Source organism: Lissotriton helveticus, chromosome 8 (genome assembly GCF_964261635.1).
Source record: "Lissotriton helveticus chromosome 8, aLisHel1.1, whole genome shotgun sequence".
Taxonomy (NCBI): Eukaryota; Metazoa; Chordata; class Amphibia; order Caudata; family Salamandridae; genus Lissotriton; species Lissotriton helveticus.
Window position 1 is genome coordinate 739,605,994 of NC_136069.1, and position 24,096 is coordinate 739,630,089.

At 43.8% G+C, this 24,096-nt stretch overlaps 1 protein-coding gene across 3 annotated transcripts in view; it reads right to left on the bottom strand.

Moving 5' to 3' along the window:
- Window positions 1–24,096, bottom strand: part of LOC144772891 (acetylserotonin O-methyltransferase-like) — a 667,360-nt gene that overhangs the window by 89,803 nt on the left and 553,461 nt on the right. The gene's annotated exons all lie outside the window — the stretch shown is intronic.

Here is a 24,096-nt window from a genome sequence, read left to right on the forward strand (position 1 = left end):
TGAGTGAGCTGTCCATCATAGTGGGAAGCTCACAAATGTTTTTGGGCTGATGATTGTTTTCCTGAATTTGTGCTGCAACTCGAGCGCCATCTTTGTCTCCAGTGTCCATGTGTGCGTTACTATGCAATTGCACAGATGTGCGCAGGGGTCCCTTGTGTGAGCTGTCCATCATAGTGGGAAGGTCACAAATGTTTTTGGGCTGATGAATGTTTTCCTGAATTTGTGCTGCAACTCGAGCGCTTGCTTTGTCTCCAGTGACCGTGTGTGTTACTATGCCATCGCACCGATGTGTGCACAGGTCCCTTGAGTGAGCTGTCCATCATAGTGGGTAAATTTAGGAAAGATGGTGCACTCCGCTAGTTGGTGGGCGTTGCCAAACGGGGGTCTTCTGTGTGAGTTCACATGCCTCTTATGTGTATATATGGTCAGAGACTGATGAGAGCAGCAGATGGGGAGAAAGAAGCTCGTGGTCATAGGAATTGTTTTTGGATTGCGCTTGTGAAAATCAAGGATGCAAGTGCCTCTGTCCAGCATCACAGTTAACCACAGTAATTCTGCTGCCCCCCTCCCCATGAGAATCCCTGATGACGTCAGCGCGCACAGCACGCGCCAACATCTTCAGGGATTCCCAGGCGATCGGGAAGCCATTTGCTTCCTGCGCCTGGAGGTGTTAGGTTGGTTTTGAGATATTTGGGGGGTTTGGGGCTGCAAAGAGGCATCAGGGGAGAGGCAAGTGAATTTCCTCTCTCTTGATGTCTCTTTGCAGGGCATTTCTGCCTCACGGTCGCGCACAGCATTGCGATTGTGCGGTGGAAATGCCCCCACTAGCACCAGGGATTTTATTTTAGATTGTAGGAAGTGACCCCTTGGGCAAGGGTCGCTTCCAGGTGGGTCGGATTTTAAATTTAGATTTTCTGGCCCCCCCCGGTGGGCAAATCAACCCGTACTTTTGTCCGTTTTGCCCTTTTTGATGGCCCATCTGTGTGGATGTGATTTTGGGGGTAAATTTGCGTGTTGTTTATTCATTTGTTATGTTGTTTGTGAAATGTAGTATTAATTATTTTTTTTTCTTTGTTTTTGATCCAGGCTTTTGCTGTTTGTATTGGTGTAGGTTGTGGGTCAGTTAATGCTGGTTTTGAAGCTTGTGTAGTTGCATGTGCTTGGTAAGTAAATGTTTTTTGTACTACTTTTCCTAGATTAATGTGTTTTTATGAAAAGTGAAGTTATTGCTGTTTGTGTGGCTTTGTGTTTCTTGATTGATAACTTTTTTTTTGTATTGCTGCTTGATGTGTACTTTGTCTAATCTATACTTTTTTTTTCTTTCCAGTGGGATTTCCTTTCTTTTTGCTGTGTTTCAGCAGAGTAGGTGCTGGTGAGTGTTCTTATATTTGGTTAGATTTGAATTGTTTTTGAGTGTATTGATTTTTGTGTGAAGACTCTACCTTGTTTACTTCTTACTTTGCACAGTGTAGGTTGTTGTTCACTTGTGTGTGTAGTCTTCTTGCTTTGTAAGGATAATGGCTGCTCGCAGGATGACTGCTAAGCAGGTTGTTAGTTTGCTTTTTGAGTCTTCCTCTGACCATGGTCCAGACACTGACTCCGATTCGGAGCATGAGGTAGGTGCAGAAGATTCAGGCAGTGAGTTTTCTCTTCGCATGGTATCATCGGATGATGATTCTTCTTCTAGTGCTGATGAAGTGCCTGTGGTAGAGAGGGACATTGATGTGCCGGTAGAGAGGCAAGAGCCATGTGAGCGGCAGCCTAGGTCCTCATGGTTTCCATTTTTTTCTCGTCGGGAAGAGGCAAGTGTGGTAAAGGCTGCGCCCAAAAGGTTTCACATTGCTGTGGTGTGCCAAGGGTTATCTGGTGCTGCTAGTCTTCCTGTTGTAGAGCAGCATGAGGCATCTGGTGCTGCTAGTCTTTCTGTTGTTGTTGAGCAGCAAGTGGCATCTGGGGATGCGAGTTCTTCTGTTGATGTTGAGATGCAAGAGGCAGCTGGGGATGTGAGTTCTCCTGTTGGTGTAGAGATGCAAAATGTATCTGGGGATGCTAGTATTCCTGTTGGTGTAGTGATGCAAGAGGCATCTGGGGATGCTAGTGTTCCCGTTGATGTAGTGCAGCAAGAGGCATCTGGGCTGCAGGCTAGGGTGGCTTCTTCTCCTGATGTTAGTGATGACGTCTGGGTTGCCCCTGGCATGGTGCAGCCGGAATTGCCAGACCTCACTGGTGTTCCTGGGTGTAGAGTGAATACTGACAATTTTTTGCCAATTCAATTTTTTCAATCGTTTTTTGACGATGAGTTTTTGCAAGAGATTGTGGAGCAAACTAATTTGTATGCAGAGCAGTATTTGAGGGACCCCAGTGCCAGCCTTAAGCCCCATTCTAGAGCTACCCATTGGTCTCCCACATATGTTGAAGAGATGAAGAAGTTTTTGGGATTAACTTTTTTGATGGGCTTGCTAAGGAAACCATCAATGTCTTCTTATTGGTCCACTAGTCCCTTGATGGCAACGTCTATATTTCCAGCAGTTATGACTTGTGATCGATATATGCTTCTTCTTCGCATGATGCACTTTGTTGATAATGATTTAGCGTTGCCACGCGATCACCCTGATTGTGACCGTCTTTTTAAGATTCGGCCTGTCCTCGATCACTTTGTTGATCGTTTTCCTGAGATCTTTGCACCTGGAAAAGAAATAGTTGTGGACGAGTCTTTGGTATTGTTCAAGGGCCGCTTGGTTTTTAGGCAATACATTCCTAGTAAGAGGGCACGCTATGGAATCAAACTGTATATGCGGTGTGACAGTGATACTGGGTATGTTTATAATTTCAGGGTGTACACCGGTAAGGATTCCAGTATTAACACTTCTGCTTGTCCGTCCACTTTTGAAGTGACTGAGAAAATTTTGTGGGAACTAGGTAGACGGTTATTTAACAAAGGCCACCATTTATATGTAGATAACTTCTACACTAGTGTGCGTTTGTTCAAGGAATTGGCCAAAGTGGGCACTGTTGCTTGTGGCACGATGCGCAGTAACCGGAAAGGTTTCCCAATAGAACTTGTTTGCAAAAGGCTTGTGCGGGGACAGTCTACTGCATTGCGATGTGGGAAGCTTCTAGCTGTGAAGTTTTCAGACAGGAGAGATGTGTACATGCTGACTACTATCCATGACGAAAGCACTGAAGCTCTGCCTGTTCGGGGTGAGACTGCTGAAGTGCGTAAACCTGTGTGCATTTTACAGTACAATATGTACATGGGTGGTGTTGACAGAGTAGATCAGAGGTTGGAACCTTATGCTGCTCTTCGAAAGGCTTACGTTTGGTACAAGAAGTTGGCTATCCATCTTTTCCACTTGGCATCCTTTAATGCTTTTGTTGTTTTCCAGAAATCTTGTCCTGAGTCAAAGATGCCTTTTGTTAAGTTTCAGGAGACTATAATAGGCAGCCTTGTACTAGTGGAACAGGCAAGTGTGCCAAGATTTGGATTGGTGGAGGAAGTGGCTAGACTGAAAGATCGCCACTTTCCAGAATACATTCCTCCCACAACTGCAAAAGACAATCCCACTAAAAGATGTAGAGTCTGTTGGCGAAGAGAAGTGCGGAGGGAGTCTCGTATGTACTGTCCTGACTGTCCTTCAAATACTGGATTGTGTGTGCCAGCTTGTTTTAAATCGTACCACACACAAAAGAAGTTTTGGGAGTTTCATTGAGCTTGTAAGTGTACTGTCTGGTCTGTATTCTGTAATATTTTTTAGTCTGCTTTAAGGTTTGCATTAGTGCAAAGCATTTAGTTTTTGAATTTGTGTTAGCAGATTTGTAGGTTTCTACATTTGATTTGTGGTATTTCTTTAAAAAATTCTAATTTCGATGGTGGTGTGTGCAGGATTGTGCTTGGATTGTTGGTGTGCGTGGACTGGCGCTTGGCTGGTGGTGTGCGTGGTCTGGTGCTTGGCTGGCATAGTGCATGGATTGGAGTTGTGCTGGGGGGGTGCGTGGATTTTTGCTTGGCTGGCGGAGTGCATGGTTAGGTACTTGGCTGGCGGTGTGAGTGGATGGCGCTTGGCTGGTGGTGTGCGTGGTCTGGTGCTTGGCTGGCATAGTGCATGGATTGGAGTTGTGCTGGGGGGGTGCGTGGATTTTTGCTTGGCTGGCGGAGTGCATGGTTAGGTACTTGGCTGGCGGTGTGAGTGGAGTGGTGCTTGGCTGGCGGTGTGTGTGGAGTGGTGCTTGACTGGCGGTGTGTGTGGAGTGGTGCTTGGCTGGTGATGTGTTTGTGGAGTGGCGCTTGGCTGGTGGTGTGCGTGGAGTGATGCTTGGCTGGCGGTGTGTGTGGAGTGGTACTTGGCTGTCGGTGTGCGCTGAGTGGTGTTTGGCTGGCAGTGTGCATGGTCTGGTGCTTGGATGGTGGTGTGGGTGGACTGGCGCTCGGCAGGCGGTGTGTGAGTAGTTACTTTCTGTTGGTCACTACACACACTGCTAGTTGAGTGACACTCCACACAGTCCATCATTTTGTGTAGTTGCAGTGTCAGAAATGTGGGCGTGTGAAAGTGATGGGCCCTTGAATGGCGCTGTTTGCTGGTGTGAGTGTTGAAATGTGATGGGTCCGCGGCTGGCGGTGTGAATGTTTTGTATGTGTCACGCGTATGAAAGGTGTATGAATGGCCTGTAAAGAGGTTGGTGCCTTGACGTGGCTTTACAGCTCACGAGCTGTGAGTCAGTGGTTCAGTTTATCATACTTTCAATTATACGCAGTGTATTTCATTTTTGATGAAATTACTTGCGTATCCAATTGTATGTACTGAATCATCACTCACCCTCGTGCCAAATCCAACCAGTATGTGTGTGTGCTTGCGGATTAGATGGGTGTGCAGTAATAATTGTTTTTTTTCTCTTTCTGCATTAGGGTGTACCTTGTCCCTTATTGTGATTGTTGTAATGTGTTGCTTTTCCATTCGGATGGTGTCAATGGTCTGGTTTGTATCAGGTATGAAAGGTGCGTGAATGGCCTGTAAAACGGTTGGTGCCTTGTCGTGGCTTTACAGCTCACGAGTTGCGAGTCACTGGTTCGGTTTTTATGCATTTATTTATTGACAGAGCATTTCATTTTTTGAAATATCTTGTTAATAAAATTTTATGTACTGAACCATCACTCGCCCTCGTGCCAAATCCAACCTGTATGTGTGTGTCTTTGAGGAATAGATAGCCGTGCTTGAATGTTTGACTTTTGAGTAACTCTGTTAAGGTGTGGTATCCTTTTACTCGGGAGAACAAGGGGAACGCAGGGTGGTAGGACATTTTTGCCGGCACGGCGATCCCACGCTAAAAAGTTTGGAAAAGTGCTATTTGTACCTAATTTAAAGGTTTGTAAGGAGTTCTTGGTAGCAAAACATTGGGGGACCCACGCATGCCATACATCCCTGAACTCTCCCGGGTGTCTAGTTTTCAGAACTGTTTGGGTTTGCTACTTTCCAAAGAATACCACCCAGCCCCGAGCCAAAAACTCAGGTGCCCCCCCCAAAATCAAAGTTATATTGCTTCAGGGTATTTTAAATTCTCCACCGTACAATTTGGACCTTTTCCTGTTGCAGCCACTATGGCTACCCACGCAAGTGAGGTACCGTTTTTATCGGGAGACCTGGGGGAACGCTGGGTGGGAGGTAATTTGTGTAAGCCCAGTGATGCCACGCTTTCCCAGACTACATGTGAAAAAATTGATTTTTTTTTCTTCTAAAATTGAGGTTTGCAAGGGATTCTGGGTAAAGGAACGTTGGAGGATCCACGCAAGCCATACCTCCTTGGAAGCCCCCGGGTGTCTACTTTTCAGAAATGTGTGGGTTTGGTAGGTTTCCCTAGATGGCTGTCTCGCACGGGACCAGAAACCCAGGTAACCCCTCTTGCAAACGCTGGTGAATTTAACAATGGTGAAAATGTTAAGTTCACCAGCTTTTGCAAGAGGGGTTACCTGGGTTTTTGGCCCCGTGCGAGACAGCCATCTAGGGAAACCTACCAAACCCACACATTTCTGAAAAGTAGACACCCGGGGGCTTCCAAGGAGGTATGGCTTGCGTGGATCCTCCAACGTTCCTTTACCCAGAATCCCTTGCAAACCTCATTTTTTGCTTGGAAAAAATCAGTTTTTTCACACGTTTTAGTGTGGGAAAGCGTGGCATCACTGGGCTCACACAAATTACCTCCCACCCAGCGTTCCCCAAGGTCTCCCAATAAAAATGGTACCTCACTTGCGTGGGTAGGCATAGTGGCTGCTTTAGGAAAAGGCCCAATTCATACTGTGGAGACCAAAACATTACCTTTAGCCAAATAATCTTATTTTTTGAGGGGGTCACCTGAGCTTTTGGCCCGGGGCTTGGCGGGCATCTTTGGAAACTACCAAACCCAAACAGTTCTGAGAACTAGACACCCGGGGGAGTCCAGGGAGGTATGGCATGCGTGGGTCCCCCAATGTTTTCCTACCCAGAAACCCCTGCAAACCTGAAATTTTGGTCAAAAAACCCACTTTTCCGTACTTTTTTGGGTGGGATCTCGCTGCCGGAACAAATGTCCTACCACCCAGCGTTTCCCTTGTTCTCCCGAGTAAAATGATACCTCACTTGTGTGGGTGGGCCAAAGGCATGTGACTCAGGCTGGGGGGCTTAATTTGTAAAACTTAAATATGACTAAAAACTACTTTTTTCAAAATTCATTTTTGCCGTGTTCTGCTTTGGGGCACCCACACAAGTGAGGTATCCTTTTACTCGGGAGAACAAGGGGAACGCAGGGTGGTAGGACTTTTTTGCCGGCACGGCGATCCCACGCCAAAAAGTTTGGAAAAGTGCTATTTGTACCTAATTTTAAGGTTTGCAAGGAGTTCTGGGTAAGAAAACATTGGGGGACCCACGCATGCCATACCTCCCTAGACTCCTCCGGGTGTCTAGTTTTCAGAACTGTTTGGGTTTGCTACTTTGCAAAGAATACCACCGAGCCCCGGGCCACAAACTCAGATGCCCCCCCCCAAAATCAAGGTAGTTTTGCAATAAGGTAATGTAAATTCACCACCGTACGATTTGAACCGTTTCCTGTTGCAGCCACTATGTCTATCCACGCAAGTGAGGTACCATTTTTTTCAGGAGACCTGGGGGCACGCTGGGTGGGTGGAATTTTGTGGATCCACGCAGATTCCAGAACTTGCCACCACAGAAATGTGAGGAAAATGTGTTTTTTTTGTCACATTTTTATGTTTGCAAGTGATTCTGGGTAACAAAATCTGGGGGTAGGCAGACGAGTCACCCCATCCTGAATTCCCCTGGGTGTCTAGTTTTCAAAAATGTATAGGTTTGCTAGGTTTCCCTAGATAGTGGCAGAGCTTCTGAAGGACTGGACTTTCTCTAAGGTCCAGCGGTGCCAGGGAACAACACCTGAAACCTTCGTGGGATACCTGTTCAGCACACAAATGACAGAGACACGGGACACTTCCTTCGGCGTCAAAGATCAGCGTTTATTACTGCAAGGAGGCAAAAGTCACAAGAAGTACAACAGAGTGTAGGTTCTGAGAGTCTGCTTCAAATTGCAAATGTGGATCGCTCCTTTTATACACATTTTCGTCATTGCACAACACACGGACAAAAGGTTACAACTCAGTTCCCACAGTAAACTTCAAAAGGACTTCTTTCATGTTTTCAGAACCCCGGAACATAATTTCAGTAACATTGCCGGTTCCCAACTGTAAAAGCACATCTTCTCACCATTAGCCACATTCCACTCTAGTTGTAAACGAACGAGAGAAAGAGACAGGAACAGCTGCCAGGAAGACAGACAACAGTAAAGGAAAGAGTGTGAGGGTAATATTGGAAGCATGATCACAGGATCAAGGGATTCGATCCTAACACATGCGCGGCTGAAACAATAGACCTGCACGGCAAGATTACCCTCAAGCGGAGCCCTCTGCCTTTGCAGTGTCATCCCCTCGTCATAAAAGACGCACAAAAGGAATATGCATCTTCCGCAAGGCTTGGGAACTCAGGGTCATAGCGCGGACAGTTGCCTGCTCGCTGACTACGTGAGGGCAAGAAACAAAATGGGTGCCGTATCTAAAATGGAACCCGAGGGTTCAGAAGAAGAAACGCGTAAATAAGGTGAACCCTTCCAAGTAGTGTAACGAAAACGCGTACACTTACTAAACTCGTTATTTACGGTTCATAGATACCAAACTTGCCCATATTCGACCATGCCCAGAACATCATAACGATTCTCACGGAACCTCAGACGCTCCTTTTGCCCTCATGTAGGCAAGAACTAGTCGAAGTCGGAATCGATCTCGATGTTCATCAGATCATTCAGATGTTGTTGGAACATTATTCTATCCATTAATGTCTCTTTGGTAGCAGGTGGCCTTCTTATACACGTTGTAGCACAAAGGCCACATAAGGCAGGACCACACTGTACACAAAGACAACACGTGAACAGAAACGTAACAACAACCCCTATGATCATCAGAATCTTCCAACCCCATGTCGACATTAGGCCCCAAAACCATCCTAGAAGCATCCAATCTCCCTCGTCCACGTGTATGGACTCTGAGATTTTATGCAACTTTGAGATGGCTTGGTAAACGGTTGGAGCGTTATCAGGTATGAAAATGCAGCAGCTCGAATGGATCACCTTGCACACACCACCTCTATCTGCTAGTACAACGTCTAGAACCATACGGTTCTGTAGCGTCATAAGTCTATCTGCCTGAAGCTCTGCTGTCAGGTTCCCAAGGGCACTTGCAGTTATGTAAGCGGTCGATTCCACCACACGAGTTAACTGTCTCAAGTTCCTACTATTAATCATAGGACCCCAAAACGGTAGGAAACCCTTAAAGAAGTCTCCTGCCTCTTGACCGACAGTATCTTCTTTACTAATAACGCCTCTCACAACTCTGGTCTTGTGATAGTCTGAGGCGACGGTAAAAGTCGGAGGTAAAAGATTCGCGATATAACATGTGCCCGAGAAGTCATGGGGCAACCATGTGTATGCGCGGTCATAACACACAAAGTAGGTACCCTTGGCAGTCAGAAAGACAGGGGAAGAGAGCATCGGTAAGACGTACGTGTCAACACAAGCGCTCTTCTCAAGCTGAGCTCTCGGATTTCGACCATGACCTTGCAGACAGAAACGACCCAAGTGAGGTACGATCCAGATCGGAGACGAGCTTTTAAGCTGTCTATCACCCACTGATACACTATACTCAGCGTCACTAAGATCCTTATATGCTCGTACTTCCTCCTCTGGGATAAGCGATACGTCAAAAATATCTCTATCTAAATCAGTAATAGCTATCACCAAAGACTTGTGGTACGGGCCAGGACCAAAACCTGCTGAGCGTGGCTCTCGATGGGGGTAGGAATCTAAGGCACTGCGAAACATACTTTGGAATGCTCGAGCTGACCCCTGGGGACTATAAGGAAGAACTAAATACGGAATACCCTTATCCATGGTATGTGGCATTAACCCACACACCCAACAATTAGTGGTATTCACCACCAACTGATGCTGATGTAGGAGTTGAACAAAGGAATTGTTCATAAATTCCGCACGTCTAACCTGTTCATGTTGGGGTAGGAGATGGAAAGAATGTGGAGAAATAGTGGGAACAAAATTTAGATCATGAGAAGGAGAGGTAGGCGAAATGGTATCCAATAGTAACTGACTCCCAAAGTACACTCCACCCACCAATAGCATAGAAACAGTTAGAAATAATATAAAAATTTGCAACAGGAAATATTTTGTTCGGAACATCTTATGCAAGTTAGATCTTTGCGCCGTTACCCTCTCTATTTCCGACAGCTTAGAAAACCCCATCTTCTAAAAAAAAAAAACGTCCGTGACGTTCTTGACGCACTTTGTTCTGAGTAGCGATTATTAATTTCCAGGAGTTCCCAGAAACCGACAAAGGAATCGACCTAGTGTCAGAAACCTGCTAAACAGAAGAAAGTACCCGCACGGCCCTACGGTCAACCCAGATGGAAGGTTCTAACTACTTGAGCATTCAGTTTAATATCAGTCTTCTAGCTGTACTGGAAAAGAAAATACACATATAACATAAAATGTCCACAATGTTGATGACAACAGTAAGGTGGTACTGCTAATTCAAAAAAATAAAAAAAATGAAACTTTATTAGTCCTTATTGCGCGGTCGAAGAAAATATCGACTTCTTCCTGGTTGAGTCTGCTCTTCAAACAACGGTTCAAATGGCAAGGCAGTGTTCGATTGTTCAGACAATAATTCAGGACTTGAACTCTCCAATGGTGATGACGTAGACAAAGTTTCGGTTGATTCAACAGGGATGTCTGATTGAACTAAGCCGTTCTCTACAAGCTGAGCATCACTGAATGGTATATAGGACAAAGGTGTTTCTATTTCAGTCGAGGCGACTCCTTTCTTTATCCACGTATCTCCTGGCAAAGGAAGCGGAACCTTCTTTGTGTGGCTCGCATGTACCCAATGTTTCCTGCCTACCAGCCGAACTGCAGTCCTCGTCGCCAATAACACCTGGTGGGGTCCCACGAACCTTGGCTCGAGATTGCGTTTTCGTCCAAAATTGCGGGTAACGACCCAATCACCAGGTTGTAGCCGATGACCAGAACCCTCTGTTCGTGCTGGTAGAGCCTCAAAGACCTGTTGATGAATCAAACTCAATTTAGCAGTCAGATCATAAAGATAGTCAATCAACATTGGATATTCAATTCTGTTAAACTCCTTAGGCCTTGGAACTCCCCAAATATTCGCAGGACGGCCGAACACAATCTCATATGGGCTAAGCCCTACTCAAGAGTGCACGGTTTCCCTGGTCGATAAGAGAGCTAAAGGCAAAGCATCCGGCCACGATAAACCAGTCGTTGCCTGGATTTTGGCAAGTTTCAATTTCAGGGTGCCATTATATCCTTCCACCAAACCAGCCGACTGAGGATGATTAGCGCTATGAAATTTTTGGACTATGCCTAGGCCACGACACACACTCTTCATCACACTTCCCACAAACTCACTTCCGTTATCTGACCATAAAATCCGTGGCATTCCATACCTAGGGAAATATTCCTTGAGCAGGATTTTTGCTGTCGACAGGGCAGTATTATCCTTAAGAGGGTAGGCCTCAATCCATCTGGAGAATGCACAAACCACAACTAGAACATATTTCAGATTATTGCATCTCTCCATATGGATGAAATCTAATTGGATAATTTCGAAGGGACATGTAGGAGGAGCAAAATGACCAGGTGGAGTGGGGGTGCCCTTACCAGGATTATACATCAAGCATACCATACAATTCTTTACCACTCTCTCTGCACACTTAGTAATCCCATCATTCTTCCATACAGGAGACAACAACTTGCATATGCCTTTCGCGCTAATATGTGCCGTGCCGTGGGCCATTGTAACAACAGCAAACACATATGCGTCCGGTAACATCCATCTCTGTTTTTCTGACAAGTCAACCCAACATCCATTCCCGTCTAACTTCCCCGTGCTTTCTTTCCACTTAGTCTTTTCCATCTCAGTGGCCTCGTTCTGTATTTCCTTCACACTTTCAATTGTGTCTTCACACATGCTAGTCTCCGCTGGCCATCTCACTGAGCTCGTAACATACATTCGATTTGTCAGATCTCTGACTGTCTCCTTAGCAGTCTCATCCGCAAATGCATTACCACGGCCCACATCATCTGTCACTTTCCGATGCGCACTACATTTAATTATGGCCACCTGCTTAGGCAATGTAAGTGCATCCAAAAGGTCGTTCACGAGCTGTCGGAGTTGGATCTTCGTGCCATGCGACGTGAAAAATCCTCTTTCTCTCCACCATCGACCAAAACTATGCGCTACACCAAATGCATACTGACTATCGGTAAACACATTCACTCGCTTTCCTCTGGACAACACACACGCTCTTGTCAAGGCGATCAGTTCAGCCGCTTGGGCCGAATTCTGACTCAATCTCGCAGTTTCCACAACCGTACTCAACGTCACCACAGCATACGCAGTCGTCACTTCACCATTCGGCAACTTAAAGCATGAACCATCAACATACAAAGTACCATCGGGATCTACCAATGGAGTATTTTTCAGGTCAATACGACCCTTCGTCTCTTCTTCAGTTCTTAAATAGCAATCATGTGGTACTGTATCACCTGATTCCATGCCGATCGGCAACAATGTTGCAGGGTTCAACACATTGCAACGTTTTATCCGTATATGACTCGCCAAAAGGGTTAACTCATACCCAGACAACCTTGCACTCGTCAAGTGTTGAGTTTTTGTTCGATTCAAGAGAGTGTCAACTGCATGCGGAACCATCACCGTAAGCACATTATCCATGACCAGACCTGCGGACTGTCGAATGGACACCGCAGCTGCCGCTGTTGCTCTTAAACAACTCGGCAATGCTCTAGCTACTGGGTCTAAGGTCGAAGAAAAGTATGCACATGGACGCTGTTTGTCACCAAATTGTTGCGTCAAGACACTCAACGCACAACCATCCCTCTCGTGAACGTATAGTGTAAACGGCTTACTGTAGTCAGGGGTACCTAACACAGGAGCCGAACACAACGCATCACGTAATTCAGAAAAACTTTTCTGACACTCTTCAGTCCAAGGCAAAGGAGTCGGAACATCCTTGCACGTAAGAGCTAACAATGGTTTCGCCAATAATGAAAAATTTGGAATCCATTGTCTGCAGTATGACGTAATACCTAGAAAGGCACGTACATCTCTCTGAGTTTTTGGCACAGTCATTCGGGCAATCGCTGCGATTCTTTCTGGGGTCAACCTTCTCCCTTCTTTTGACAATAAGTGACCTAAGTAGGTTACTTCTTGACAACAATATTGCAGCTTAGAAGGTGACACCTTGTGATGTAAGTCACATAAATGCCGCAACAACGATACTGTAGCAGTTCTACAAATATCCTCGGTATCGGCTGCCACCAACAAGTCGTCAACGTATTGAATCAAAGCCGCACCCGTCGGTAACACAAACGCATCAAGTTGACTTTTAAGGGCTTGACTGTAAATCGATGGACTTTCACAGTAGCCTTGAGGTGAGCGTTTAAACCTAAAACTTCGACCTCCTAATGAAAAACCGAATAGATCTCTGCTTTCCTCAGCGATCGGAATACTAAAGAAAGCATTCTTTAGGTCGATCACCGTGAACCAGGAGGCAGAAGCTGGAATCAGGGTCAACAAGGCCGTGATATCAGGCACCACAGGAAACTGCGGAATCACGATTTTATTCACCTCTCTCAAATCAATTACAAATCGGTACACAGGAGGTTTAGATGGATCGGTTTGTTTCAAAATGGGTAACACAGGACTATTACACACATTACCCCGAGTTTCTTCGATGACATCTTTTTCGATCAGGTCATAAATGATCGCTAATAGCGCTCGCTCGCCATCAAGAGAGATACGATACTGAGGTATACGTGGTAATCGAACATTCGTTTTCAACTGGACCACATAGGGTGGAATGTTTAACAGGCCCACATCATTGGGACCTGTTGCCCATAAAGACGCAGGAAGAGAACTCAATTCCGGTGGGAACTTATCCATTGATAGGTACATAGGAGAGATAACCCTCTGACCTAACGTAAGCTCCACTCCTTCAGGAGAGCAATACAAAGTCGCATATATCCGTTTTAACAAATCCAGACCCAAAAGATACTCACCACACCCAGTGGATAGAATCAATGGAGCCTCCAGCTCACGAGGACCAATCGCAAGGGACAAAGGGCTAGAGACAGGATTGCTAACAGGGGCGCCAGAGAATCCAATGGAAACATTCGTTAAGCCAGACAAAGGTGCGCCAGGGAGTTTGGAATGCATGATGGAACTTTTTGCTGCACCAGTGTCCAACAGAAAAGGCTCAACTACGCCAGATGTGGCAACCGCGACGTAAGGCCCTCTCTGATCAACCGGAACTGACACTACTCCCTCTCTTTGTCGATGGCTGTCCTAGTAACGGTCGTCTGCAACAATCTCATGCTCAACATAATAATCGTCCACATAGTACTGTGCAGATTTATCGGACCCCGCATTTCGCTGGTCGAAACAATTATTTGCGTCCGATGAAACAGTAGAGCGCTCATGATTTTGAACGAAACCTCGTCCTCTACCTCGAGAGGCCTGTTGAGGACCACCACGACCTCCCCGAGCCGAAACATTATTATAACGATCACGTAAAGCGGGACAATCAAATTTTATATGGCCCTCTCTCCTACAATATGCACACTGATTATACCCAAGCGTAGATCTAAAGTCAGAGGAGTCAGAGCGCGACTGCATCCTAGTGAACTGGGCTCGTGGTCGATACTGCTGTTGTAAATCATTTTGATTTGAACGTGGAGGATATGCCTGCTGCAACAAAACCTTCGTTTTGAGCTCCTTCGTTTTCTTGTCTGAACGATCACTTTCTTCCTTTTCCCTATTCTCATAATATTGAGCCGTCGCTAATATCTGTGCAGTGGTTGAAACAGCCCATGCACTTTCCGAATTTTTCAATTTGTTGCATAGCTCTGGCAACAAATTTAACACAAACTTATCAACAAACAACCGTTGGCCTCCTTCGGTGCTCATGTCCTGACCACTATGATCGACAAATGCCTCCTCGAATCTAGTAAAGAAATCGGAGACACTCTCGTCTTTCTTTTGCTTGCAAGCCGATAATTTATCCCAATTCACCCTCATCGCTGGCATGAGTGTTTTCATAAGTGTAATGATTTTCTGGGGTAGATCCAAAATTAACTGCTCAGGCTTAGCCCCACCAACTTGTAGTCCATCAGCCGCTATTAGTGCAGGCCAATCACCGCCTAACTCATTCACATGATTCGTTTGGCGAATTTTCGCCCAAATCGGTTGCGGTACGACATTACCAAACAGCATGTCGATGTCAGCGAGGTTCATAATAGTAGCATCTACCAATTGGGACAACTCCTTATAATAACCCGCCGGATTCTTACGCGGATCAGGCAAAGATTGTTTCACCTGCAAGACTTCTGATCGCTTCCATGGGAGGTGTATCCAAACACGTTGGAAATGTGGCAAAACTGGGGGATTGGCAGCAGGAGCACCTGGCATCCATACTGGCGGAACCTCTCTCATAGGATATTGACCAGAGTTCGTTTTCGTATTATCGGTGTCATCATCAAATGACACACGAGAAGGCACTGTGGATCTAAAGGCTAACAATCGCTCTAATGCTCGTCGTACATTTCCACCCACAATCATACCGTTCGAAAACTGACTCTGGAGTTCCGTCATCTCAGGCGGTACATTATCCAAGTCATCATTATACCATTCTTCTCTCAAAAAGTTACACATTTCTTCAAACATAAATCTCTGAGTGGGCTCATTAAACTGAGAGAATGTATCAAAAACCATGTGCGGAGGGTAGTTAGCAGGGTGTCTTATCCATCTACGCACCATAGTTACCAACGTGGCACTCTCCCTTCCACCAGGGATTTGACTTCGTCTCTGGGGGGTTTCAGAGACATCGGATCGAAATAGCGATCCAGAAAGTGGGGAGTAAAGGGTAGCAACAGTATTAGGGATACGATTACGAACAGAAGGAGAAAGAAGAACAGGAGCAACAACATTAGAAGTGAACGTAGGGACAGCAGAGGTAGCCAGGACAGTTGAGGTAACAGGAACAATGGACTGAGGAGGTACAGGCAAAGGAGCAGTAGGAATAGGAGCAGGTGGTGGGACAAACGCAGGACCAACAACAGGCCGACCAGCAGCCGCTAGAACAACAGGAGGAACTACAGGAGGAACTACAGGGGGAACTACAGGGGCTGTAGCACCCTGTGCATAAGGAGGTGGTGATTTCAATAAATAGGCTAACAAGGGATCCTCCTTCACATCTTCTTCCTTTTTAACATGATTAGATGGTAAAACCGGATAACATTTATCTACCTGCATGTGATGCAGTCTAGTAGAAACTTCTATCTCTTTTTCTGCTTCATCTCGCTGATATTGTTCTGCACCTTGCATCATCGTAATGATACCTTCTTTTTTATTTTTCTTAAGCTGTTTGATTTCTTTCTGCTTGGCCTCTTTAAGCCATAACCGAAAGGAATCATACATAGCAGGCCTAGCTATCTTTTTAAACAATTTAACTTCAAGATTATCTAAAATCGTAATTTCAAAACTTCCATGCGGTGGCCAACTAAGGTCACCATCGTTTTTCGTATAACGAACCCAATATTCATTATATATAATAGGGCCTACACCATGTCGACTATAGAGCTCATAAATTGGAGTTCCAACTGGAGGTATCGGAGACGAGTCCTCCAACCGGGAATCAGTGTTATAACATTTAAAGAAACCAAAGAAACCACTACGGCTAGGCATCTTGCTCACTAACCAAGTATCAAACTTCAAGGGTTATCGAAGCGCTAAATCTTCGTGAAAGACAAAACCCTCGGTTTTTGGCAATTGACCTGGGGGAACGCAGGGTGGGTGGAAATTTGTTGATCCACGCAGATTCCAGAACTTTAAACCACAGAAATGTGAGGAAAATGTGTTTTTTTTGTCAAAATCTTAGCTTTGCAAGGGATTCTGGGTAACAAAACCTGGTAGTAGGCAGTCGAGTCATCCCATCCTGAATTCCTCTGGGTGTCTACTTTTCAAAAATGTATAGGTTTGCTAGGTTTCCCTAGGTGCCGGCAGAGCTAGGGTGCAAAAACTACAGGTAGGCACTTTGCCAAAAAAGGGTCAATTTGTAACTGCAAAATTTAGGTGTGACCACGTTGCATTTTGCGCCGTTTCCTGTCGCAGGCACAAGGCCGACCCACACAAGTGAGGTACCGTTTTTATCGGGAAACTTGGGGTAATTCAGATTTGTAAATCAACTGTTATTACCAATTGAGCTTTCATGCATTTCTCCCTTTGAATGAAAGACATTGTGTAAAAAAAAAATCTTTATGAAAAATGACCAATAATTCTCATGCTAGTATGAGTATTCCCAACTTTGAAAATGTGCAATTATATACTGTTTCTGAACTCTATAATTTGTACCCAATTCAGAAATATATAGGTGTCTTTCATACAGATTATTCCATGTATACATTTTCCAAGACAAAGTGCACTATACCCAGTAAATGAAAAAATACCATTGCAAGTTGCTGCTCAGTTTTTGGATCTGGGTTCATCGGGTTCTTGGTGAAACTACAAGTCCTATAGATCCCCACAACCAGGAAGGTCTAACGGATGTAATGGTATATTGCTTTCCAAGAGCTGTCAAAATTAGAAAAAGTTATAGGTGAAAACGTTGAGACAAAAGGCTGTTTTTTTCAACAAATTTTCAAATATTCCAATATCTAACTGTTAGTTTCTATAACGAAACCTTCATGGATTTAGACAAATGACCCCTTTCTGAATTCAGAATTTCGTCTACTTTTCGAAAATGTAAAGCTTTCCAGGATCCATTATTGCTTTCAAACTCATTTCTACCATTAACTGGAAGTAGGTGGAAAACTCTAAAAATAGCAAAAATAGGCTATGTCCCAGAAAAATGCCAAAACTGAGTGAAAAATTTCGGTTCTCTGACAAAAGACTGTCATTCCCTGAAAGCTGAGAAAATGGAGATTGCAGCCCCACAAACCCTTTTGTGATACCATTTTCAGGGAAAAACACAGAGGCTTTCATTTGCAGCCCGTGTTTCCCATTTTTCTGAAAAAAACAAAAAAATCACTATATTTTGGTTAATTTCTGGGACCCCTCCAAGGGAATCCACAAACCCTGAGCGCCTTTAGAATCCACATGATGTTGGAAGAAAAGGACACAAATTTGGCGCGGATACCTTATGTGGTCAAAAAGTTACAAGGACCTAAGCGCGCACTACTCCAAAACGCCAAAAAAAGCCTTAGCACAGGAGGGGAAAAGGCCTAGCAGCGAAGGGGTTAAAAGCAGATTCTAGAAACAGATTTTGCTGGGTTTCACTTGATTGCATGGTTAACCAAGAGGCGGGTAATGGGGGTTGTACAGGGTATGATGAAGAGGACATATGATTTCACATACTTTGGGGAGTCTGGTCAAGGCATCAATGTAGGCATTGTTTGGGATCTTAGTAGGGCGACTGAGGAAGGCCATTAGGAGGCATTATAACCCAGTATTTTTTGTAAAGCACGGACTAATCACCCCTAAGGTACTAAAGGCCCTGGGGGCCATTAGGGGAATTAAGGGAGCTATTACCCGGAGTCACAGGGTGTTGGGATGAGTTGACACTGGTACTGTGAATCGAACCATGAGCCCTGTGCTCCAGAGTCACTCGCCCTTGCCGCTGTGCCACACATCTCCTGCATTAGTGGTATTCTCAAGATTTTCATCTTGTCAAGAAAGGGACAACCCCCACAAATGGGTAGGCGCAGAAGACATTCTTTGGGGCTGTTCCTTCACCACATAATTACTTTCAAATAATATTTCTCAAACAAAATCTATTCTATGATAACAAGAATGTTATGTAATTCAATACCATTTGAAGAAATGTGTTGGCTGTTCTCTATAATATTGCCATCACTACATATCAATCTTTGTGGATGTCATTAATTAAAGCCCTTTTTGATTCACTCTACTGCCAACACAGTACAGGACTCTGGACTGTAAACATTTTGTAAATAACCCCATATTTCCATATGCTTTGTGAAAAAAAATCATATTCCCTCCTTCTGTATTCAATCGGTAAATGCTTGCTTATGCAGTTCAAAGTTAAAAGGCCTCTTTAATAATTTTTACAAAAAACAAGTGTTTGTTTATAATTTGGCAACATTCATAAATAGGTCATATGAAAAAATGTTTGCACCACTTCAACAAAAATGTCAAGGTCTCATGTGGGGTATGCAATTTGCTTTAGACATTTTTCATCAAAAACTTTTTTTTGTTATTGGAAATAATTTAACAGCATCATCCAATTTATCTAAAAATACATGATTCATATTTCTAATTCATATCAATTTATCTTAAAACATCTTAATTATTAAACTTTTCACAAACATCACGGCACTAATAATTCATGTTAATGTTACTTCTAAATAATGAATAAGATACTACTATACTTCCTACTAAAATATTACTTACTGTCCAATAATCATAAAATAGCATTCATAAGATGTCCCAATATACCCAATTGGCCCTGTAATATAAGATAAGCTTATAGATAGCTGAAATACTATCTACAGCAAGACTTGTATTCTTACTCTAAGCCCGCTGCCCTCTACCAACTTGACCAGATTTTGTTAAAACGCCTGATAGCCCCTACTCTCTTTGTATAGAGAAGCTCATGACGATACACTTTGTCCATCCGAGTGCACCAATGATTGATGATGGGTGTTTTAATAGACTTCCAATTTGCTAAAACTAATGCTGTGTCTACCAAAGATACTATAAAACAAAGCTGCTTCAATGCCGTGGCCAAATTATAAGTAGTTGACGAGATGCCGAAAAGAGCTCCCATCAGGTCTGGTAAAATCACACTTCCATCCCAATTTCTTAGTCAGCAAAAATCCCTGTCCAAAACTCATTCAATTTACAGCAGCTAAATATCAAATGAAGCCAATCATCAGACTCAAGTTTTCATCTAAAACAAAAGGGATCAGCAGTATGGGTATTTTATTAATTTTTGCAGGGTGTCGTAAAGCATCCATTTACAACAAAAGCTCACACACTTAAAATTGGCATCTCGAATAGCTTTTTTTACTAAAACAATTATAATAATCTCAATATGGCTTTCTAATGAAACAACCTGCAATACTGCTTACGCTATTAATGTGCTTCAATATTACTTTGAGTCCTGAAGGTTGATATAGAAGTCTGTACCAATTACCAATTCCACTATGCCGTATTCTGAAAAAAAACTGGCCCTATTTTCTCTGTCGTAGCGTTCAATCAAATTACATGAACAGACATGGTTAATTTGAGCGTAGCTCAAATAAAGTGTTGGACTTAATGTTCTATGCTCGCAAGTACGTTTTTGCCAGGTAACAAAGCCATTATAATGAAAAAGTCATCCACTGTGCTAAATCCAATATTTGCCCAACGTGATAATGTGGAACGCCCCAAGCACAAACCTAAGCCACCACATGCCTCAAGCATTATCCCGGGATGGTGATATGGGATCTGATATTTTCGCCAAATACAATTAGTACGATCTACAACTATTTGAGGTGTCTTATAGCATGTACGTTTTGGTAGTCTTGGTATTATAAAAAAGAAGACGGGTCCTTTTTTGCTGTTGTTAACATAATATGTAGAAGGTAATGATCTATTGCAGCTATATTTTTTTAAGCTAAGATCATGCAACTTATAAGTGTGGCCTGCTAGTAAGTTCTTAAATAAGGAAGGGCTTTTCCTCTATCCTTATGAGCTAATAAAAGTATTAACAACTCGACCCTAGGTCGCTTTGACTTCCAGATAAAAGACCGAAATTGCCTTCTAGGGTTCCAAAAAAGGCCTTCATTAGCATAATTGGGACATTTGAGAAAAGCAAACAGAAATAACAGTAATGAATTAATTTTTATAAATGATATTCTCTTTGTGAGTGATAATATCTTTCGGGAACTATTAAAAATCGGAGCTTCAGATTTTACTTCATTTATTTCATTGCCCTCTATGCCGTCAACTTGGATAACTTATTAAAGGCACTCAATCAATCGATCAGGGAATTGTAAGTGTGCTATTCACCCGTGAGGGTCTCAAGGCACTGAGAGGGGTGGGGGGTATGCAGATCTGTTTAGCCGAAGAGCCAGGTCTTGAGGGTCTTCCTGAAGGTTTTCAGGTAGGGGGCGCGTCTGATGTCTGCCCGTAGCTCATTCCAGGTCTTGGCTACAATGTGAGAGAACGATCTTCCACCTGCCCTGGCTCTGTGGATGCTTAGTGTTTCGGCCAATGTGAGGTTGGAAGATCGAAGGTTTCTTTTGGGAACGTGGATGTTGATTCTGTCGTTGAGGTTTTTGGGTCTGTTGTTGTGTAGGCATTTGTAGGCGTGAGTGATGATTTTGAAAGTGACTCTTTTCTCCACAGGGAGCCAGTGGAGAATTTGTAGGTGTTGGCTGTTGTGTTCGTGTTGGGGATGCCAAGGACGAGTCTGGCGGTGGTGTTCTGCATTGTCTTGAGTTTGCGGAGTAGGGACTTGTTGGTGCTGGCGTAGAATGCATTTCCATAGACCAGTCTACTGGTGATGAGTGCGTGGGTGACTGTCTTTCTTGACTCAGGGGGATCCATTTGAAGGTCTTTCGGAGGATGCAAAGGGTGTTGAGGCAGCTGGAGGTGACAGCGTTGACCTCTCGGTTCATGGTGAGTGATGAGTCGAGTACGATGCCGAGGTTCTTGCCATGGTCTGAGGGGGTAGGTGGGCTTCTGAGGGAAGTTGGCCACCAGGTGCTGTCCCATGCAGAAGGGGTGGTACCAAGGACGAGGACTTCAGTCTTCTTGGCTTTGAGCTTCAGACAGCTGTTGGTTATCCAGACTGTGATGTCTTGCATTCCTCTCTGGAAGGTGAGTTTGGCAGTGGCGGGATATTTGGTGAGGGAGAGGATGAGCTTGGTGTCGTCAGCGTAGGATAGGATGTTGAGGCTGTGTTGTCAGACAATGGTTGCGAGGGGGACCATTTAGATGTTGAAGACGGTGGGGCTCAGTGATGAACCCTGTGGGACTCCACAGGTGATTTTCATGGATTTGGAGAGGAAGGGTGGGAGTCTGATCCTTTGGCTTCTTCCAGTGAGAAATGATCGGATCCTGTCCAGGGCTATTCCTTATATGCCTGCGTCGCGTAGTCTGGCGACTAGTGTGCAGTGGGAGTTGGCTGCTGATAAGTTGAGTAGGATGAGGGCTGCGGAGTGGACTTGGTCCAGGAGGGTGCGGATGTCCTCTGTGACATCGAGTAGGGCGATCTCTGTGCTGTGGTTGCTTCGGAATCAGGATTGGGATGGCTCGAGGACAATGTTCTCTTCTATGAATTGTGCCAGTTTCCTGTTGACTGTTTTCTCTGTAACTTTGGCTGCGAAGGGGAGGAGCGAGATGGGCCGTTAGTTCTTGAGGTCAGTGGGGACAGATGTGGGCTTCCTGAGCATGGTTCTGACTTCTTTGAATGTTATTCTTGTCTGCCTTTAAATATAAAACCATGTCATCCGCATATAGTTTAAGTTTAGGCACCTCCCTCATAGGAGGTTCAATGGATTGATTTGAAAGGATAGCACATGCCAAAAGTTCGATGAATAGTGCAAACCATATGGGTGACATCGGACATCTCTGGCGAGTACCGCAACTGATCCTATTGTTTTCAGCTGGAATATTATTAATCATTATAGATGCTTTATCCACCAAATATAATCTTTGTAAAATTGACAAAAAACTAATTGGTAAAGCAAATTTACAAAGTATTGTAAAAAGTATCCCCCACTCCACCAAATAAAATGGTTTCTCAGCATCTAACACAATGGCAGTGGCTTTAATTTTCTCAATTGAAAAAGAATCTATAGCCTTTATTAAAAAATTAGTGTTTGAATTTATCAATCTCCCTGGGTGGAAGCCATTTTGATCTTGATGAACAATAGTTTGTGCTGTAGCTGAAACCCTTTTGACCAGAATTTAGGCAAATAGTTTATAATCAGTGTTGAAGAGACTGATGGGGCGATACGAGTTTAGGTCAAGTTCCTGCATTCCTTTTTTTTTACAAACCTGACAACAATGAATTCTGAAAATGAACTGGGGATACTACATCCTTGCAAAATCTAATTAAATAAACAAACCAAAATCAGTGCCAATTGTTGAGAAAAGTGTCTTTTCTGCAAACCATGCCATTTGGGAAGAGATTTAATTGTTTGTTGTACCTCTAGTAATGTAATAGCCGCATTGATTGAATCTGCCTGAGCTTCTGAAAGTATTGGGACTTCTATGCCCGCCAGCCATCTTTCTATTACCTTCGTGGACTCCCAATCCCTCCAGTATAGATTTTAAGAAATTTCTGATAAAAGACCTGGGCTACTTCTGAGGAGAGAGTTTTAATATGCTGCATAGGATCCTTTATTCATTTCATAAAATTAGAATTATTTCTAGCTTTCGCAGACCAAGCCAGAAACCTACCCACAAATTCACTTTCTTCGTATCTTTGATGTAGATTTGAAGCATGATTTAATGTTTCCTTCGAAACAAAGAACTCCTGCAAGTTCTGCTTGGCAGCTTTCATTAATTTCAGCGTTTTTTTGGATCGAAAATGTAGTATATGCCAAAATGGCCTCATCTACAGCTGTGCTCAAACTATCCTGTTGCGCTCTCTCCTTCTGTCTAGTAGCGGCAGAAAATGTAATTGCTACCATCCTAAAAAATGTTTTTAGTGCTTCCCAAACTGCAGAGTGTAATGCAGAACCTATATTGAGCTTTAAAAATTCCTTAAGATTCTGTTTCATCTGTTCAACCCAACAATCCTCTAATAATAGTGCCTTATTAAATCTCCACCTGGGGCTTAGAGACCCAGATTGGACTAATGGAACAGATAAACTAATCAACGAATGATCTGAAAATACATTATTAACAATGCTTGCCCCCTTGCAGCCTAAAATATATGATGTCAGAAAATAATCTATGCAGTACCATAGCGTTTCAAATAGCATGTGTATTCTTGTGAGGCTTCATTCTGTGTCCGCCAGGGATCTATAAGGGTGACAATTTGAATTAAAATCTGCAAATCCCTTAAAGATTTAGGTTTGCTTCATAACTTATTCACGCGTGATGTATCCATTGTCAAATTTTGAATTAAATTAAAATCCCCACCCATTATAATATAACCTGTCTCATTTTACAAAAGTGAATCTATTCCCTGTAGGGCTACTGGAGAATCTTCAATAGCACCATAGAAGCTTATCAAATTATAAGTATCCCTTTTAATTTGCATTTTAACAAAAATCCAGCCAGCAAGTGGATCACAAACTACGTTCAAAACTTTTGCTTGAATTGACTGCATAATCTATTCAGCCACCCCCCTGATTGATGCGTGTGTTGAAGCAAACAATGCATATTGAATCTGTGAGGGAAGCCTGGTTGTACGCCCTGATCTTTTAAATGTGTCTTCTGTA